Genomic DNA, 20,369 nt, shown 5'->3' with positions numbered 1-20,369 from the left:
CAACACACACATGCACATCCTTTTCAATCTTCCTGAGAAAGAGAGGATTCAATAATCCCAGGGAACGTTTAAAATTAAGCTTACTAAATTGCTACTTCTTACCAGGTGATGGTAGCACACACCTTTCAACCCAGAACTTGGAAGGCAGATCTCTGAGTTCAAGACCAGCCTGGTCTACAGTGAGTTTCAGGACAGCCAGGGCTACATAGTGAAACCCTGACTTCTTACATATCAGTTAAGTAAACACAGCTTTAAACAATCCTTCAAGATGTAAGAATTGTATACTCCATGAAGCAATAAGCATGAGCTCAGATCCTGTGTCCCTACGGCTGCATCCTTACTACCGGACTGCTGTGTTTCTAGGCCCTCATATTCTAGAGCAAGGCAGCATGGATAATAAACCAAGGATGCTGAAAGCAGAAAGAGCATGTTTGAAATCAGCTCCTTTTCTTTGTAGTTTTTGCTTTGGAATTGTAATAGAGACTGCTCACCTCAACTTATCCAACCTAGCTTTGTGTAGGTGCATTACACAAATCTCCTAGGCCAATAATGATGTTGTAAGTAGCAATTGCTTATAGGCCTTTAGCATCAGGGATATGTACTCCTTGTCTGAAGCAAAATGGCTCGCTAGTGGCCCTGTGTACTGACTGTATAACAACTAACATTTAAACCACATTTTAAAGGTGGCAGAGCCAAAGCACAAAGAAAACTTCATTCCAGAGTAGTCATAGTCACCCAAACAAACACACTAGCAAGAAAAACTGTAATATTAAGACAGCAGCTGGTATTAAGTACTCTGAGGAAAGCCATCCTAGGAACATTTCAGCAGCACATTTTCCATATCAGACAAGGGAAACAAGATAAGATACAATAAAGATAAGATATGCATTTCACAATGCTAGATACTCGATTATTTAGTGTGGTATAGAGAAATTAGGAAAAAGATACAAAGGTTGATACAGTCCTCAGCCATAGAGGAGAAAGAAGAGGAGGAGGGCAACGAGGAGGAACAAAAGAAAAGGAGAGAAGGATGTGGGGAAGACAGAAGGGGGAGGAATACATGAAAATAAGCTTTCATTAAACCTCTTTATATTCATAGATGATAGTGACAATAACACAAGGGCAGTTGCTGAGTTTATGTCATGAATGGAAGGAGGAGCATCCTGAGAAGGGAATGGCAATTGCATGAAAGGAAGTGACTAATAATCTGGAAGATCGTCCCTTTTTATTTTAGTTTAGGGATTGACATATATGTATGCAGGTGCCTCTCAAGGCCAGAATGTATGAGATCCTTTGAAACAAGAGATACAAGAAGCTGTGAGCTGATAAACATGGGTACTGGAATTCTGATTCTGGCCTTTATGACTGGGCAGCAAACTGTATTAACAACTGAGTCATTAACTCCAGCCCCGTGGAAGATACATTTTTGTTTTGTTTTTAGTTAAGCGAGTGAGTCTTTATTACTTATTTCATAAAATCAAAGTAATAAAGAGAATGTACCTTGAAATGAGAAGGGTGTAGTAATTAATTCATGCTACACAGAGACTTCCTACTATTGTGTGCCAAAATATTCAGTTCTCATACTTAAATTGTTTTCTTTTTCATTTATATGGAGACAATGCTGTACTTTGCCAATTTTACTGCCATACTTACAGGGAAGAGTATATTGAAAAAAATGGTTCGCTTTAAGCTAAAAGTGATATTTTGACTATCTAAAGTCCATTCAATCAAATGTATGTCTGCATTTCTAGGCAGGTTGGGAATTTGGAAATTTAATGTGGGAAGATCAAGAGTTCCAGGAGAGCTGGACACAGTGGTTCATGCCTTTAATTCCAGCACTAGGTTTTGTGGAATACACTCTGACACTCCTGAGACTTGCCAGTAGAGTTAAGCTTTGAATCAGGAGGACAGAGTCAGAAATTATCTGACTAGATTAGGCTGTTGAGAAGCCAGCAATGTGGATATAGAAGACACATAAAAAGGAAAGGGGTGGGGACTTGAGTTTGGTGCTTCCTTTTGGTTCTGGGAAAAGGAAGAGACCTACCTGTCTCTTGCAGAGTTTCTGACCAAAAAACAAGGTCAGCTACTTGCTACTCAGCCTCTCTGAACTAGCGGGTTTCACCTCACCCTTTGACTCCTGAGTCTTATTGATAAATAGAATATTAGAAACTAAACCTACCCATAGGAGCAGAGGCAGAGCCAGGCAACAGGACAGAAAGCCTCACCAGGTGTTTGTCTGTGTGGCTGGCAGGTTACTGACTACAGAGCTATGGGGCTACAGTCAATAATTAAAATATTAGTATATTCATGTGCAGCTGCTAAACCAACAGAAAAACATCATTTGGTGCTCCAACACCTGGCTTGACTACATGGATGGAGAAGTGATGCTAGCTGAATCTCCCCAGTAAGTGTCTGGGCCTTTACATGAGCTACTCAAGGGACTCTGCATAAGGCTCATGCTTGGACATCATGGGAGGAACTAGAGACTGGTGCTGATGATACTGTTGCTGTTGGACAAACTAAGAAGACATCAGGTTTAGCAAGACACTTGGGAAGCCCTTAAGGAGAGAATTAAATGATATTAAAAAGAATAATCTTTTCTATGTTAAGAATAGCAAATATCATAATGCAAGGAGTTAGGACTCTGTATAGTGCTACTATGGATGACTTACAAATGAGAAAATAAATGAGAGAATAAAGCACTAAGCTGGGATTGCTTTAATACCAGTTGTAAATACTATCAGTTTGATAATTCATATTTTATCCTTAGGAGGAGGTTTCATAACTGTGCCAAATGAAAGACTTATGACTGAGAAGATACAAGCCTTAGAAAAAGGAATTAATGAAATGAATAAAATTTGACTGATAAGATACAAGTCTTAGAAAGATTTACTATTGATGAGATACAAGCATTAGAAAGACTACTGATAAGATTCAAACATTAGAAAGACTTACCTATTAAAATAAGAAAAATGTAACTAATAATATACAAACCTTAGAGAAACCTACTAAGGAAAATAAAAAAGATACTCAGACACACATAGAGGAATTTAGAGAAAAACCTACTGCACCATTATATTATGAAACTTAAGAGAAGTGGCCTAAAGTTTTTAGAAGCCCAACCTTAAGTTATCCAGTTATCATAAAAGAACAACCATCAGATGATAGGCACCATCATGGCTATGCATAAGTTAACTGCAATCCTGTAGAAATAATAAATTTGGGAAGATTTAAGGAAGCAATCCTTTCATATGATATGCAATCATCTTTTGTAAAGCATATGTTAAATATATTGGCAACTCAGAACAGAAATATTCCACAAGACTGGAAAGATTCAGCAATAACAATATTGAAAATTGATCCTAAATTACAATGGAAAACATGGTGGAGATAGGAAGGTTGGGTCACAAAAAAAAGGAGGCTAAAGATATAGAAATTTCCCAACATCAGCTTCTCAGTGTGTTGACAGAGATTTCTGTGTTGCCAGGTCCCACAGCCATTCAGTCCCTAAGAAATACACAGAGGGCTACATTAATCATAAACTGGTTGGCCTATTAGCTCAGGCTTCTTATTAATTCTTACATTCTACATTAACCCATAATTCTTGTTTGTGTCAGTCACGGGACTTGGTACCATTTATCAGTGAGGCATTCTCATCTTGCTTTCTCTGCATCTGGGTTACAACTGCAGACTGAGTCTTCCTCTTCCCAGAATTCTCCTGTTCTTGTCGCTTCACCTCTATTTCTTGCCTGATCACCATGCCTATTCTTCCTGCCTGGCTACTGGCTATTCAGTGTTTTATTAAAGCAATACAACTGATAAATCTTTTTTTTTATTGATAAAAGGAGAATAAAGAAAAGAAAGAAAAAAAAAAACAAATTTCCACCTCCTCCCAGCCTCCCATTTCCCTCCCCCTCCTCCCATTCTTCTCCCCCTCCTCCCACCCCTCTCCCCTTCCCCCCACTTTTCTCCCCCTCCCTCTCCAGTCCAAAGAGCAGTCAGGGTTCCCTGCCCTGTGGTAAGTCCTAGGTCCTCCCCCCTCCGTCCATATCTAGGAAGGTGAACATCCAAACTGGCTAGGCTCCCACCAAGCCAGCACATTGCGTTGGATCAAAACCGCGTGCCATTGTCCTTGGCGTCTCATCAGCCCTCATTGTTCGTCATGTTCAGAGAGTCCAGTTTTATCCCATGCTTTTTTTTGGTAACAGTCCAGCTGGCCTTGGTGAGCTCCCAGTAGATCAGCTCCACTGTCTCAGTGGGTGGGTGCACCCCTCGTGGTCCCGACTTCTTTGCTCATGTTCTCCCTCCTTCTGCTCCTCCTTGGGACCTTGGGAGCTCTATCCAGTGTTCCAGTGTGGGTCTCTGTCTCTATCTCCATCTGTCGCCAGATGAAAGTTCTAGGATGATATGCATGATATTCGTCAGTATTGCTCTAGGATAGGGTCATTTCAGGTTCCCTATCCTCAGCTGCCCAAGGAACTAACTGGGGGCCTCAGCTTGGGCACCTGGGATCCCCTCTAGGGTCAAGTCTCCTGCCCATCCTAAAGTGGGTCCTTTAACTAAGAAATGGGGTTCCGTGCTCCCCTATCCAACCTTCCTTTATCCCGATCCTCCTGTTTCCCCAAGTCCCCCCTCCTTTCCTTCTACCTTTTCTCTCCCCATCTCCCCTTACCCCCATCCCACCCCACCCCCAACATCCCACTTTTCTCCCCGGCAATTTTGTATACTTCCCTTATCCAAGAGGATAACTATATGTTTTTCCTTGGGTTCACCTTCTTACTTAGCTTCTTTAGATTGGCCTATTGTAGACTCCGTGGTCCCTATTTATGGCTAGAAACCAATTATGAGTGAGTACATCCCATGTTCATCTTTTTGGGTCTGGGATACCTCACTCAGGATAGTGTTTTCTATTTCCATCCATTTGCATGCAAAATTCGAGAAGTCATTGTTTTTTACCGCAGCGTAGTACTCTAATGTGTATATATTCCATACTTTCTTCATCCATTCTTCCATTGAAGGGCATCTAGGTTGTTTCCAGGTTCTGGCTATTACAAATAATACTGCTATGAACATAGTTGAACAAATGCTTTTGACATATGATAGAGCATCTCTTGGGTAAATTCCCAAGAGTGGTATTGCTGGGTCGAGGGGTAGGTTGATCCCGAATTTCCTGAGAAACCGAAACACTGACTTCCACAGTGGTTGCACAAGATTGCATTCCCACCAGCAATGGATGAGTGTACCCCTTCCTCCACAGCCTCTCCAGCAAAGGCTATCCTTGGTGTTTTTGACTTTAGCCAATCTTACAGGTGTAAGATGATATCTCAAAGTTGTTTTGATTTGCATTTCCCTGATCGCTAAGGAGGTTGAACATGACCTTAAGTGTCTTTTGGCCATTTGAACTTCTTCTGTTGAGAATTCTCTGTTCAGTTCAGTGCCCCATTTTTTAATTGGGTTAATTAGCCTTTTAAAGTCTAGTTTCTTGAGTTCTCTATATATTTTGGAGATCAGACCTTTGTCTGATGTGGGGTTGGTGAAGATCTTCTCCCAGTCAGTAGGTTGCCTTTGTGCCTTAGTGACAGTGTCCTTTGCTTTACAGAAGCTTCTCAGTTTTAGTAGGTCCCATTTATTCAATGTTGCCCTTAATGTCTGTGCTTCTGGGGTTATACCTAAGAAGCGATCACCTGTGCCCATCTGTTGTAGGGTATTTCCCACTTTCTCTTCTATCAGGTTCAGTGTTATCGGGCTGATATTGAGGTCTTTAATCCATTTGGACTTGAGTTTTGTGCATGGTGATAGATATGGGTCTATTTTCATTCTTCTACAGGTTGACATCCAGTTGTGCCAGCACCATTTGTTGAAGATGCTTTCTTTCTTCCATTGTATACTTTTAGCTCCTTTATCGAATATGAGGTGTTCATAGGTTTGTGGGATTAAATCCGGGTCTTCTATACGATTCCATTGGTCGACTTCTCTGTTTTTATGCCAGTACCACCCTGTTTTCATTACTGTAGCTCTGTAATAGAGTTTGAAGTCAGGGATGGTAATGCCTCCAGACAATCCTTTATTGTATAGGATTGTTTTGGCTATCCTGGGTTTTTTGTTTTTCCATATAAAGTTGATTATTGTCCTCTCCATATCTGTGAAGAATTTTGATGGGATCTTGATGGGGATTGCATTGAATCTATAAATTGCCTTTGGTAGAATTGCCATTTTTACTATGTTGATCCTCCCAATCCAAGAGCAAGGGATGTCCATCCATTTTTTGGTATCCTCCTCAATTTCTTTCTTCAATGCCTTAAAGTTCTTATCAAATAGATCTTTCACTTCCTTGGTTAGATTTACCCCAAGATATTTTATGCTGTTTGTGGCTATCGTGAATGGAGAAGCTTCTCTGATTTCCCTCTCTGCTTCCATATCCTTTGTGTATAAGAGGGCGACTGATTTTTTGGAGTTGATCTTGTATCCTGCCACATTACTAAAGCTGTTTATCAGCCGTAAAAGTTCTTTGGTGGAGTTTTGGGGGTCGCTTATGTACACTATCATATCATCTGCGAATAACGAAAGTTTAACTTCTTCCTTTCCAATTCGAATCCCCTTGATCCCATTATGTTGTCTTATTGCTATTGCTAGAACTTCCAGCACTATATTGAAGAGGTATGGTGAAAGTGGACAGCCTTGTCGTGTTCCTGAGTTAAGCGGGATGGCTTTGAGTTTCTCTCCGTTTAATTTGATGTTAGCTGTCGGTTTGCTGTATATAGCTTTTATTATATTTAGGTATGACCCTTTTATCCCTAATCTCTCCAAGACTTTTAACATAAATGGATGTTGAATTTTGTCAAATGCTTTTTCAGCATCTAATGAAATGATCATATGGTTTTTTTCTTTCAGTTTGTTTATATGCTGGATTACATTGATAGATTTTCGTATGTTGAACCAGCCCTGCATCTCAGGAATGAAGCCTACTTGATCATAATGTATAATTTTTCGGATGTGTTCTTGGATTCGGTTTGCCAGTATTTTGTTGAGGATTTTTGCGTTGATATTCATGAGTGAGGTCGGCCTGTAATTCTCTTTCCTGGTTGAGTCTTTGTGTGGTTTTGGTATCAGAGTAACTGTAGCTTCATAAAAGGAATTTGGTAGTGACCCTTCTGTTTCTATATTGTGGAATACATTGAGGAGAATAGGAATTAGGTCTTCTTGGAAGTTCTGGTAGAATTCCGCATTGAACCCATCTGGCCCTGGGCTTTTTTTGGTAGGGAGGTTTTTGATAACAGCTTCTAATTCTTCGCGACTTACAGGTCTGTTTAGATTGTTCACCTGGTCCTGGTTTAATTTTGGTAAATGGTATTTATCTAAAAAAGTGTCCATTTCTTTTACATTTTCCAGTTTAGTGGCATACAGGCTTTTGTAGTAAGATCTAATGACTCTCTGAATTTCCTCTGTGTTTGTGGTTATGTCCCCCTTTTCATTCCTGATCTTATTAATTTGCGTGTTCTCTCTCTGCTGTTTGATTAGTTTGGATAGGGGTTTATCAATCTTGTTGATTTTCTCCAGGAACCAGCTTTTTGTTTCATTGATTCTTTGGACTGTTTTCTGTGTTTCTATTTTGTTGATTTCAGCCCTCAGTTTGATTATTTCCAATCTTCTACTCCTCCTAGGTGAGTCTGCTTCTTTTTTTTCTAGAGCTTTCAGGTGGGCTGTTAAGTCTTCAATATGTGCTTTCTCTGTTTTCTTTAAGTGGGCACTTAGTGCGATGAACTTTCCTCTTAGCACTGCTTTCATAGTGTCCCATAAGTTTGAGTATGTTGTTTCTTTATTTTCATTGAATTCAAGGAAGACTTTAATTTCTTTCTTTATTTCTTCCTTAATCCAGGTATGGTTCAGTAGTTGACTGTTCAGTTTCCATGAGTTTGTAGGCTTTCTGGGGGTAGCATTGTTGTTGAATTCTAACTTTAATCCATGGTGATCTGATAAGACGCAGGTGGTTACTAATATTTTTTTGTAACTGTGTAAGTTAGCTTTGCTACCGAGTATGTGGTCAATTTTCGAGAAGGTTCCATGAGCTGCAGAGAAGAAGGTATATTCTTTCCTGTTCGGGTGGAATAATCTATAGATGTCTGTTAAGTCCATTTGCTTCATTACCTCCATTAATTCTCTAATTTCTCTGTTAGGTTTCTGTTTGATTGACCTGTCCATTGGTGAGAGAGGAGTGTTGAAGTCTCCTACTATTAGTGTGTGTGGTTTGATGGCTGCCTTGAGTTTTAGTAATGTTTCTTTTACATACGTGGGTGCTTTTATATTAGGGGCGTAGATATTCAGAATTGAGACTTCATCCTGATGAATTGTTCCTGTTATGAGTATAAAATGTCCCTCTCCATCTCTTCTGATTGATTTAAGTTTGAAGTCCACTTTGTTAGAAATTAGTATGGCCACACCTGCTTGTTTCTTAGGTCCATTTGCTTGATAGGCCTTTTCCCAGCCCTTTACTCTGAGTAGGTGCCTGTCTTTGTGGTTGAGGTGTGTTTCTTGTAGACAGCAGAATGTTGGATCCTGTTTTCGAATCCAATCCCTTAGTCTGTGCCTTTTTATAGGTGAGTTGAGCCCATTGACATTAAGTGATATTAATGACCAGTGGTTGTTAACTCCGGTCACTTTTTTAGTAGTAGGGTTTGTGTGTTTCCCTTCTTTGAGATGCGCTGGTGAAAGGTCTCTAGATGACTGAGTTATTGTGGGCATTGTTGGACTCCTTGGTTAGTGATTTTCCTTCTATAATTTTCTGTAAGGCTGGATTTGTGGCTACGTATTGTTTAAATTTGTTTTTATCCTGGAAAATTTTATTTTCTCCATTTATAGTGAACGAAAGCTTGGCTGGATATAGTAGTCTGGGCTTGCATCCATGATCTCTTAGTTTTTGCAGTACATCTATCCAGGACCTTCTGGCTTTCATGGTTTCCATAGAGAAGTCAGGTGTAAGTCTGATAGGTTTACCTTTATAAGTAACTTGGCCTTTTTCCTTTGCGGCTCTTAATATTCTTTCTTTATTCTGTATATTTTGTGTTTTGATTATTATATGGCGAGGGGATGTTTTCTTTTGATCCAGTCTATTTGGTGTTCTGTATGCTTCTTGAACCTTCATAGGTACCTCTTTCTTCAGGTTGGGAAAGTTTTCTTCTATAATTTTATTAAGTATATTTTCTGTACCGTTGAGCTGCACTTCTTCTCCTTCTTCTACTCCAATTATTCTTAGGTTTGGTCTTTTTATTGTGTCCCAAATTTCCTGAATGTTTTGTGATGAGAATTTGTTGGTTTTGCTGTTTTCTTTGATCATTGTGTTTATTTTCTCTATGGTATCTTCAGTGTCTGATATTCTCTCTTCTATCTCTTGTAATCTGTTGTTAGTACCTGTCTCTGTCGTTCCTGTTCGTTTACCCAGATTTTCCATCTCCATTCTTCCCTCGGTTTGTGCTTTCTTCAATGCTTCCATTTCATTCTTCATGTCTTGAACCGCTTCCCTAACCTGTTTGATTGCTTTTTCTTGTTTCTCTTGGTTTTCTTGCGTGTCTTTGAGCGATTTATTCATTTCCTCTACCTTTTTGTTTGTAATCTCTAATTATTTATGGCAGTTTTTCACCTCCTGTTTAAGGTCCTCTATTATTTTCATATAGTTAACTTTTGAGTCGATTTCTTCTATTTCTTCAGGAGTAGGGTGTACAATTCTTCTTATTTCGGGATCCCTGGTTTCTGGTGGTGTCATGTTGCCTTTCAGGTAGTTGGAGGAATTCTTGTATTGGCGCCTTCCCATCTCTTCCTTCAAATGGAGCCAGGAGAGGCCTGGTCTCTTGGTCCAGTCTTTGCTGTGATTTACTCTCTGGGTATATCTCTTCAGTGTAGAAGTAGGAACCGTTCCCGCCCCTGGATAGCACACACTCACCCGTCCTGATGGGGTTCCTCAGCAACTAAGCAGGGCCGCCAGTAGCCCAATGATCCAGGGCCAACAGGATGAATGGAGCAAGGGGGGGATGGTATCCAGGAGTGCGCAGGAAGCCTGGCGCCAGAGCTGAAGGTGCCCGGCTCCCTTACAGGGGACCCTGAGGTCTGCCCGGTAGGCAGGCACTCACCGCTCTGGGTGGGGCGCCTTAGTTTAGGAGCTTAAAACTGTACTTGAGCACTGGTCCTAGCATACAGCAGGGCAGGGTTGGGGAGGGGTGCAGGGGGGGCTGGATCGTGGGAAAGAGAGCCAACTGATAAATCTTTAAAGGGTAAAAGATCATGTCCCACAACAGTTCCTTCCCCCCTTTTTTTCAAAACAAGAATTCTAAATCTAATCTCCTTTGTTTAGCTTTCTTCCTGACCATTATTGATAATAACTTATAACCAACATTTTAAGCTAAGAAAAACATCCATAACTCATTTTTTGGGAATGTGGACATAATTTTCCAGGTTACTTCCTGCTGAATTAGGGGGAGCTGATAATCTTATAGGGACCTAAAAATATTTTTGAATTATGGTCAAGTCCTGACTTGAATATTCTTTGAGGCTTGATCATCTAAGCCAGTAGTCTTGAAGCTGTTCTGGATATTGAACTCAGACATCTGGGCCATCTGCTCCTATCAGAATTTCTCAGAGGGGGTCTTCCTTGATGAAACCCAGTTTTTCTTGGCTCAGAATGAGTCCACAGCCTCTCATTTCCTAAGGAAACAAAAGTAACATAAGTTTTGACTTAAATTTTAAAGTCTATGTATTTTCAAAATATATATGTTGCCTTAATCCAGCAGCATTTATAATCAAATGTCTTTTAGCAGCTTTTGCTCCTTCCTCAGCATGCAAACAATTCAAAGAAAACACAATAACATATAATAACTAAACTTTCTGTGTATTTTCCATCTTTATGTGGCTTTAAGTGCTATTTTTCTTTTTCTTTTTAATTTTTGGGTTTTTTTTAAGACAGGGTTTCTCTGTCTATATTATACAACACATATCAGATCCGATACAGATCTACCAAGCCCTCAAGCACAAGGTAATGATGAAATTGATCAGCAATTGAAAGCAAATGTGATAGAAAACTTAGAATTTCATAAGAAACACCACATTAATGGCAAACGTTTGAAGAAAGATTTTTCTATCCCTTGGCAATAAGCCAAGGAATTTATAAGGAAATGTTCTACTTGTTCTTTGCATAATCAAGCTTGCTGGAGGTAACCACAAGGTATTCAAAAAATGAAATGAAGCAAATGGGTGGCTTTCATTTTGTATAGTTTGAAAAAATAATATATGTGCACCATATCATAGATACATATTCAAGATTTCATTGGGCAACTGCTTAAAGTTCTGAAAAGAAGTCATGGTCATTATGGGGATACCTGTACAAATTAATACTGGCAATGTTCTAGCATTTGTCTCTAGTAAAAGAAACAGATTTTTTAATATTATAAGAAGAAACATTTTAAAGCAGAATCCTACAAGACAACCAGTAATAGAAAGATCTAATCACAATTTAAAAGATATACATAATAAATGGAAAAGGGTACTAAAGATCCCCAGAGATAGATTTCACAGTGCTTTATTAACTTTAAATTTTTTAAATGCCAATGAAACAGAAACAACAGCTGCAGAGAGACATCAGGTAATGGAAAGAAACTGCTAAATTAAATCAGTCTATATCTTTTAAAGCTGTGCTCACCTCAGAATGGAAACCAGGATATGTGTTATATTGGGAAAGAAGTTTTACTTTTGTTTCTACAGGAGAAAAAAAGCTTTGTATACTATAAGATATACAAAGATTAAATTTGAACAGGAAAGATTTCTGGATTAGGAGAAGTGATAGTTCCTTAATTTGGTCATTCATTCAATTCAAACTAACTAGTAAAATTTAAAAAATGCCTTTTATTGATTAGATATAAAAAGAATTAGTTCTTATTATTAAAATACAATATTTTTATGTTGCCAAAAACATTATGTCATAACAAATATATAACATGCCAAAAAGGAACTCTCCAACATAAGGGTTAGGGCGGGCTATGTTGGTTTTTATTTTTACTTTTAAGAGTTGGTTTTATTTTACTCTTTTCCTGCAAAGGAAAAAGGCAAAGTAACATATAAAGGCAGACCTATGAGAATTACATCCAACTTCCCAATGGATACAATGAAAGCTAGAAGGTCCTGGACAGGCATTATGCTGAAGCTAAGGGAAATGGATGCCAGCCCAGACTACAATACCTAGCAAAGTTTTCAATCACCATAGATGGGGAAAACAAGACATTCCATAATAACACCAGATTTAAACAAATCTACAAATCCAGCCCTATAGAAATTACTAGAAGGAAAATTACAACCCAAAAAGGTAAACTACATCCACAAAAAGCACAGGAAATAGATTATCCTACAACAACAAACTACAAAGAAGGGAATTTCACATACAATACCAACAACAAAAACAAAAATAACAGGAACTGGCAATCAGTGGTCATAAGTACCCTTTAATATAATTGGACTCAAGTTGCCTATGAAAAGACACAGGCTGACAGATTGGATACAAAAACAAAACCCATCTTTCTGCTTCCTACAAGAAACACACCTCAACCTCAAAAATGAATTACCTCAGAGTAAAGGTTGGGAAAAGATTTTCAAAAAAAAAATGAACCTAAGAAACAAGCCAGTGTAGCTATCTTAATATCTTTTAAAAAGTAGACTTTAAACTGAAAGCAATCAAGCAAAATGAAGAAGGTCATTTTATATTTATCAAATGAAAAATCCATTAAGGAAAAGCTCAATTCTGAACATCTACACCCTCACATTTGTAAAAGAAATATCACTGAAGCTTAAATTACACATCAAGCACAATGCACTAAAAGTGGGAGACTTCAACACCCCACTCTCACCACTTGACAAGTCTACCAGACAGAAACTTAACAGAGAAAGAAAGGAACAAATATATGGCTCAAATAGACTTAACAGACATCTATAGAACATTCCACCGAAACACAAAAGAATGTACCTTCTTCTCAGCACTACATGGAACCTTCTATAAAATTGACCACATACTTGGTAACAAAGCAAACCTCAATAGATACAAAAAAATTGAAATAACTCCATGTATCTTATCAAATCACCAGGGCTGAAAGTTAGAATTCAACAACACTATTTTTAGAAAAGCCCACAAAGACATGGAAATTGAACAATGCTCAACTGAATCAACACTGGTCATAAAAGAAAGAAAGAAAGAAAGAAAGAAAGAAAGAAAGAAAGAAAGAAAGAAAGAAAGAAAGAAAGAGAGAAAGAGAGAGAGAGAGAAAAGAAAGGAAGGAAAAAAAGGAAGAAAGAAGGGAAGAAAGAGAGAAAGAAAGAAATTAAAGGTTGGTTAAAATTTAATGAAAAATGATGTTGCAGGCTGGAGAGATGGCTCAGAGGTTAAGATCACTGACTGTTCTTCTGAAGGTCCTGAGTTCAATTCCCAGCAACCAAATGGTGGCTCACAACCATCTGTAATGAGATCTGATGCCCTCTTCTGGTCTGCAGGTGTACATGCAGGCAGAATACTGTATAGATAATAAATAATAAAGAAAACATTAACAAAAAAAGAAAAAGAAAAATGATGTTGCAACATACCCAAACTTATGAGACACAATGAAAGCAGTGCTAAGAGAAGAGGTTATAGCACTAAATAACTACATAAAGATGAAGACAGATGCTAAAAAGAAATCCCACACTAGCTCAGAATTGGGTACAATAAAGGGTTATTTATTTAGCGAGAGACTCACAGATCAAAGTCCTCTGCTTGAACAGGGAACAGTAACCTAATCCAGCAGCCAGAAGAGAGAGAGAGAGTGCATGCATGTTTTACATCAGCATTTATAGTATAAAAGGCCACTCCCAAGTGGGCAGGTAACTTAAAGACTACTGGTTGAAGGATATCCTACAACACCTCCCACTTTTGTTTAAGTAAGGATTTCTAAGCCTAATACAAAGTTATATACAAAAAAACAAATATAAAATTATAATTATAACCAGAATAAACAATATCAAGCAAGAAATGTGGTAAATATTTCAATAATTATCTTATCCTAAGAAGTCTAAGTGTTGAATTAAAAATAACTTGGCCAAGTCACGAGAGGAAAGTAACTATGACTATCTAGTTTTTAACACCATTGATGACCTTAAAAAGGGAAATAATATTACTTTAATAAGCAGGAAGTGTAATCAAGCAACTTCCAAAATGTGCAACAAATGACAGAGACAACTGGCTACCTGGGTAATCACCCAAAGTCTCATTCGAAATGTTGGAGCAACCAACTTTGGTTAAGGCCTAGAGAAACTGACAGACCATTTTCAAAGGCAAGAAAATTTTTCAAAATTGTATTGCCCTATCTTGGCAGGATATCTTGTATCCTGCTTGTCCTGTCTAGACATCATGCATGTTGTCAGTGGTCGATGCATGGGCAGTTCCTTGTCCAGAGGCAAGTTTTGCCAAGAAAAAAAAAAACAAGCTCCAAGTGGACTGTCTTCAGAGCTCAACATTCTCTTGGGAATAGATCAGTGCTGCCAGGAGCAATCATGTCTCACATCAACAAAACCCTAAGTTATTTAAATGCCATAGTCTACTGCTCTTTGAAGTGGTTTAAGATTACCTATCAAAGCAGAATACAATCTTTATGTATCTAAAGAACCTAATTAGTCTAACTATAAGTATGAAAAACATGGATGACTATTGACCTATAATTCTTAATACATATAAAAGTTAAAGACAAAGACTTGATATTTGAATATTAAACAATCTTTAAACAACTATGCAACAAATGAGGACAATGACCTCAAAATGTAAACAATGTATAAGTATCTTGATCTGAGGTAGAAATGTATATTGTAATATGCTAAATATATCCTAAAATTGTATGAATATACAAAATGTCTTAAGCAGAGGTAAAGCATGCATGCATGAAATATGACAAAATAACTTTGCCTATATATAGAAATATTGTAGATAAAAATAGGAACATATTCAGTAAAATTTAAGTTTGTATCAATATACAAGAATCTATACCAATGTAATTGCCTATAAATAATAGCTTACAAATATTCACTCTACTGATGGAGAAGGGTCATCTGTCTATGTGTTACTTTCATTGGTTAATAAAGAAACTGCTTTGGCCCTTTAATAGGACAGAAAATTAGGTAGGCGGAGTAGACTGAACAGAATGCTGGGAGAAAGAAGCCAAGTGAGGCAGTCGCCATAGCTCTCTTCTCCGAGATGGAAGCAAGCTAGAATCCTTCCCAGTAAGCCACGGCCTCGTGGTGCTACATACATTAATAGAAATGGGTTAAGCAAGATGCCAGAGTTAGCCAGTAAGAGGCTAGAGCTTTATGGGCCAGGCAGTGTTTAAAAGAATACAATTTGTGTGTTGTTATTTCGGGTGTAAAGCTAGCCGTGTGGGATCTAGGCGGGAACATAGCCTGCCGCTCCTTACTACAGTCTACTACTCACTTTTCTTATTAGTTTGAATAAGTTCACACTACTCCCTTAGCCTACAAAATTTCTCTTCCAACCCCCAACCGTAAACATTACAAACAATGCCTGATTGATGCACCTAACCCTGAGGACAAACAAAAGACAAGAACAAGAACCTACCACAACCCTTATGAGGTTTTCTTACCACCTGTATGGTTGTTACCTCTGTGGATGAACCATCATTTCTCTTTCTCAAGAGATTTTTCTTTTTCAAACTGAATCTTTATTAATTTTGATGTTATTCATGACTTTTCTTCTCCTGTTAAAACAAAAGCGAAACCTCTTCCCAAATGTAAAACATCTCCTGGTTTCCATTGTAAGGCCAAACACATCCTTGAAATACACTGGCTGATTTAATTCAGAATACATTTCTATTATCCAATGTCTCTCTGGTGCTGTCTTTCCTTTCTCTTTAGCATTAAGAAGATCCAAGGTTAATAAAGCATTATGTTGATGTGGGAGTCCCCTCTGTGTGCTCTGATTACCATTAATGAATAAAGAAACTGCTTTGGACCTATAGTTAGGCAGAACTTAGTTAGGCAGTGAAAGCTAGGCTGAATGCTGGGAAAAAAGAAGGGCAGAGTCAGAGAGACGCCATGGAGACACCACCAGAGTCAGACCTGCCAAAACTTTGCCAGTAAGCCACTGCCATGTGGTGATACACAGATTAATGGAGATGGGTTAAATTAATGTGTAAGAGTTAGCCATTAAAATATGGGCCAAACAATGATTTAAATAATACAGTTTCTGTGTAATTATTTCAGGTCTAAGCTAGCCAGGTGGCCAGAAACCAGCAAGTGGCCCCCCTCCCCTACATTATGTAATCTATTTATGGTGGTATTTTCATCCCTTACTGTTTGTTTAACATATTCTTTATAGTTTGATTTGATCTTTCTATAACTAACCTGTAGGATTGTTTGGTGTATATACTTTATATTATAATATAAAAAACTATTTCATTTTCTTAGAGGATAGGAAGTAGTTTAGGTATAAAACTTTGGACTCACTAAGATAGGATAGATAAGACAGTTATTTCTCTAAATTTGTCAAATACTTATGAAGTGGACATTGCTAGTGAATGTAATTCTTACTTGATAATTTTCCTTATTGTATATAGTTTTACTATGTTTGAGTTAAAACTTTCCATTTTTATTTAGACAATACCTGATAGTTGTTCTTATTGTATATAGTTTTACTGTATTAGAGTTAAAAAGTTTTCTTTTTATTTAGACAAAAAGGGAGAAATATTGTAAAATATTTTTATCGCACTCTGACACTCCTGAGACTTGCCAATAAAGTTAACCCTTGAATTGGGGTGGAGCCTGCATTTAACTGACTGGAATTGGCCATAGAGAAGCCAGCAATTTTAATGTAGAAGATGCACAGGAAGCAAAGGGCAGGGACTTGAATTTGTTGCTTCATTTTGGTTCTGGGACCTGTCTCTTTCAATGTCTCTGGCCAAAAAGCAAGGTCACCTACTTGCTACCTAACCTCTCTGAGCTAGCAAGTTTTCACCCCATTCTTTGACTCCTGAGTCTTATTGAAGACAGAGACTCAATTTAAGCATTTTGTACACACACACACACACACACACACACACACACACACACACACACTGATATATATATATATATATATATATATATATATATATATATATTTATTTATTTATTTATTTATTTATCAGTCATGGCAGAGCCAGGCCATGGGACCACCCTGCCAGGACAGAAAGGTACTGACTGCAGGGTTGTATGGCAGCAGATGATAACTAAAATATCAGTAGATTCATATGTAGCCATTAAGCCAACAGAAAAACATCAACTAGGAGGCAGAAACAGGTAGATCTATGACTTCAAGGCCAGCTTGATCTACATAGAAAGTTACAAAATAAACCTTTCCTCCAGCCACCCCTCCCCCCACCAAAAAACAAGAGAATTCAAGATTAGCCTTGGGTACATAACAACTTTGAGATCATGCTGACAACATGAGACCTTGTTCAAAACAATCAACAATAACAAAACCAAACAAATGAATAAATGATACAATAAAAAGTTAAAAATGTATTTTCTCAGAATACATACCTGCAAGCAATAATTCATCTATACATCTTGCAGCCAAAGAGACATCTATATTTCAGAGTCACAAACTCCCAGCAACTGTCATATCCATAAAGAATGGTGCAACTAATATTTTTTTAAAAAACCACTGCTCTGCTACTTGGATATTCAATAGTTACTACTTGTTTGAGATGATAAGAATGATTCCAAGTTGTGCATGGTACCAGCAAAGCAATCATTTCATATAAAAATGAAACTTAACCAGAAAAGGACTTAGCAGAGGCAAGTGGGAAACAAAGGGCCAGTAATTTCAATCTGCCAAGGAAGTGTCTTCAGGCATTCTGTGTCATTTTGAGTACCCATTACTTCCAACTTCAGGGCTAAGTCACACTATGTTTGCCATAGAGGACGTATCATGATATCATGGTATCGTGGCTTAAATAAACGCCTTTTCTAAATAGGAGCAACATGGGTAGAATGAGTTGCCTCTACAAACCTTCACCTACAGTGAAGAACATGGATATGGTAAACCTCACAACTACCTGTAACTCCAACTCTTTGGGGGGAGGTTAACCACTGAGCCATCTCTCCATCCCTTTCTTTGTATTCACTACCTTCTTGAACATTCACCTGCTCACGAACCATCCACGCTTTTCTGTTTCTGTTCAGTATTTTTGGTCCCAGGAATTCCCAGTGACAATGTCATTTCTTTATTGTTATTTTCTTGTTCCAAACATGCATTCACCTTTTGGGGGGGGGGGATTCAGAATATATTAGGGCCTTACATTGGCTGAGTTCCATCTTCTGCTAATAAATCTTCAGTGGCAGGAATGGCATTACCCTCATCAATATACTTGTGAGACTATGATCTTTCTTGAATTTTTCACCAGCCTCTGTTTGCTTCAAGGATTTCTCAAGGTGATATTTCATTTTCCAGTGTTAAGAAACAAAACAAAACAAAACACAACCTCTCCCAATATGCTGGGGGAGTTAGTTTTCCTCCATGGCAACAGCTTCTTCCATTTTCTGACAGTGAAAAATGGAATAAGGTTCCTTGTTGCTAGTGTTTTGACTTCCTTTTAGTCATCCCCTTAGAGACAGTTTTGGCGCCCTTTTCCCCTTTTATGTCTCTTTTGCTTAAATCTTTCATAGAGAGCTCTTAAAGTCAATGGTCTTGGTTCTAGAGATGAGTCACTGGAAGTGTTGGTCTGTACATGCAGGTGAATGAACACAATTTGTAATGAGGGGACTTTGCCTTTGGGTGGGAATGGAGTTTTGCCATTTAAAGCTGCTTGCAAATGAAAAATTACCACTTTGATTTTCAATTTCAGCAGCCGGATCAGGAGCTGTGGAGTGATGAGAATCCACTTCTGATTTATCATCACTTGCTCTTTAATCAGATTTTCCTGACACAAGCAAAAAAACTTGTTATCTCAAGACCTGGCCTGTTTCATCTTTTTGAGGCGTACTGACTTGAGTCAAAGTAGCTAAATTGGCCTTGAACTCTTAATTCTTCCACTTCTACCTCCCAACAGTTGGTATTACAGCCCTGAGGTAATGTGCCTAGTTCATTTCAATTTTTATCTTTCTACCTACTCTTTAAACTTTTCAAATAGTTCAGATAGATTTATACTAGCCCTAAGTAAAATCTACAGGCAAAATTTTAAAGAAGAGAACTAAGATTTTGCCCTTCTCACAAGCTGGAGCTCTAAACTTTTAATAATCCACTCAACACATGGAATCCAGCTTTCTGTCTCTCCCCAGAACTAAGAATACTAATTACTGAAGCAGAAATTGCTCAAGCTAGAAGGCGAGGCGATTTTTGTACTGAAGCATGGATACAGGATAACAGCATTGACAACCAAGCAGCATGACATTAGTAGAAGACCCCTGCCTCTACAGACTTGAACATCACAGGTACAGGACTTTGAAGAATCAAGATGAAAGAACCAGGAAGCCTCCTCCACGAGGACTGGCTCTTATAGTGTTACCATCTTGATGAGGTTTCTTTTCTCTGCCGGCTAAATTAAAAGGCAGGAAAATATTGCGTATGGCAGATAAGGGGAGTCTCAAACACAGCAAACAGGGACAAACAGCTAAAGATCAAGGCCTTTTATTGGGGATGAGGAAGCACACAGCAAACACGCACACAACAAAACCTTTCACAAAGTAGAGTGGGAAGTTGAAGCCCAGACTCTCATTGAGGGCTTTGTTTTGATCTGTTATAATTTTGTTGTTTTATTTTGAAGTCTTTAGAGGCTCTTCCTCGTTTAAGTTTGGTCAGTTTGAAGAGAGTCAGTGGCATCCCCCCTCATCAAAGAGTCTTCTTTTTGCAGGAGATGGACTATTACAGAGATCCACAACTGGCCAAAACATATGTGACTGCGGGCTGTCCAACCCCAGCTGACACATTACAAGACAATCCTACACCTAAGGCTCAGGGAAAACTTCAGAGGAGTCAGAAAGATTGTAAATGCTGGAGGTCTTATTTGTTCATTGTTGATAGTGCCCCAAAAAATATTCAAGAACCCGTATCTATAAAATTACTAGTGTTTGCCTCAACAAGACTCACATAATGATATGACTAGTTGATATGCAAGTATTTGTGTTGGGGGTAGTGTTAAAGCTGGTCCTTGTTAGTTAGGGCTTTTGCTGCAAAGTCTGACAGCTCAATCCCTAGAACCACATGGTGGAAGTAGACAGAAACAACTGTACATTGTTCTCTGACCTCCACATGTACTGTGGTATGTGTACTCCCTCCCTGCACAAACACAATAGGTTTTTTTTGTTTTTGCTTCTAGTTGCTA

The sequence above is a fragment of the Microtus pennsylvanicus genome, chromosome 8 (assembly GCF_037038515.1).
Source record: "Microtus pennsylvanicus isolate mMicPen1 chromosome 8, mMicPen1.hap1, whole genome shotgun sequence".
Classification (NCBI taxonomy): domain Eukaryota; kingdom Metazoa; phylum Chordata; class Mammalia; order Rodentia; family Cricetidae; genus Microtus; species Microtus pennsylvanicus.
The sequence above is the reverse complement of the archived record's forward strand: the minus strand, read 5'-3'. Positions refer to the sequence as shown.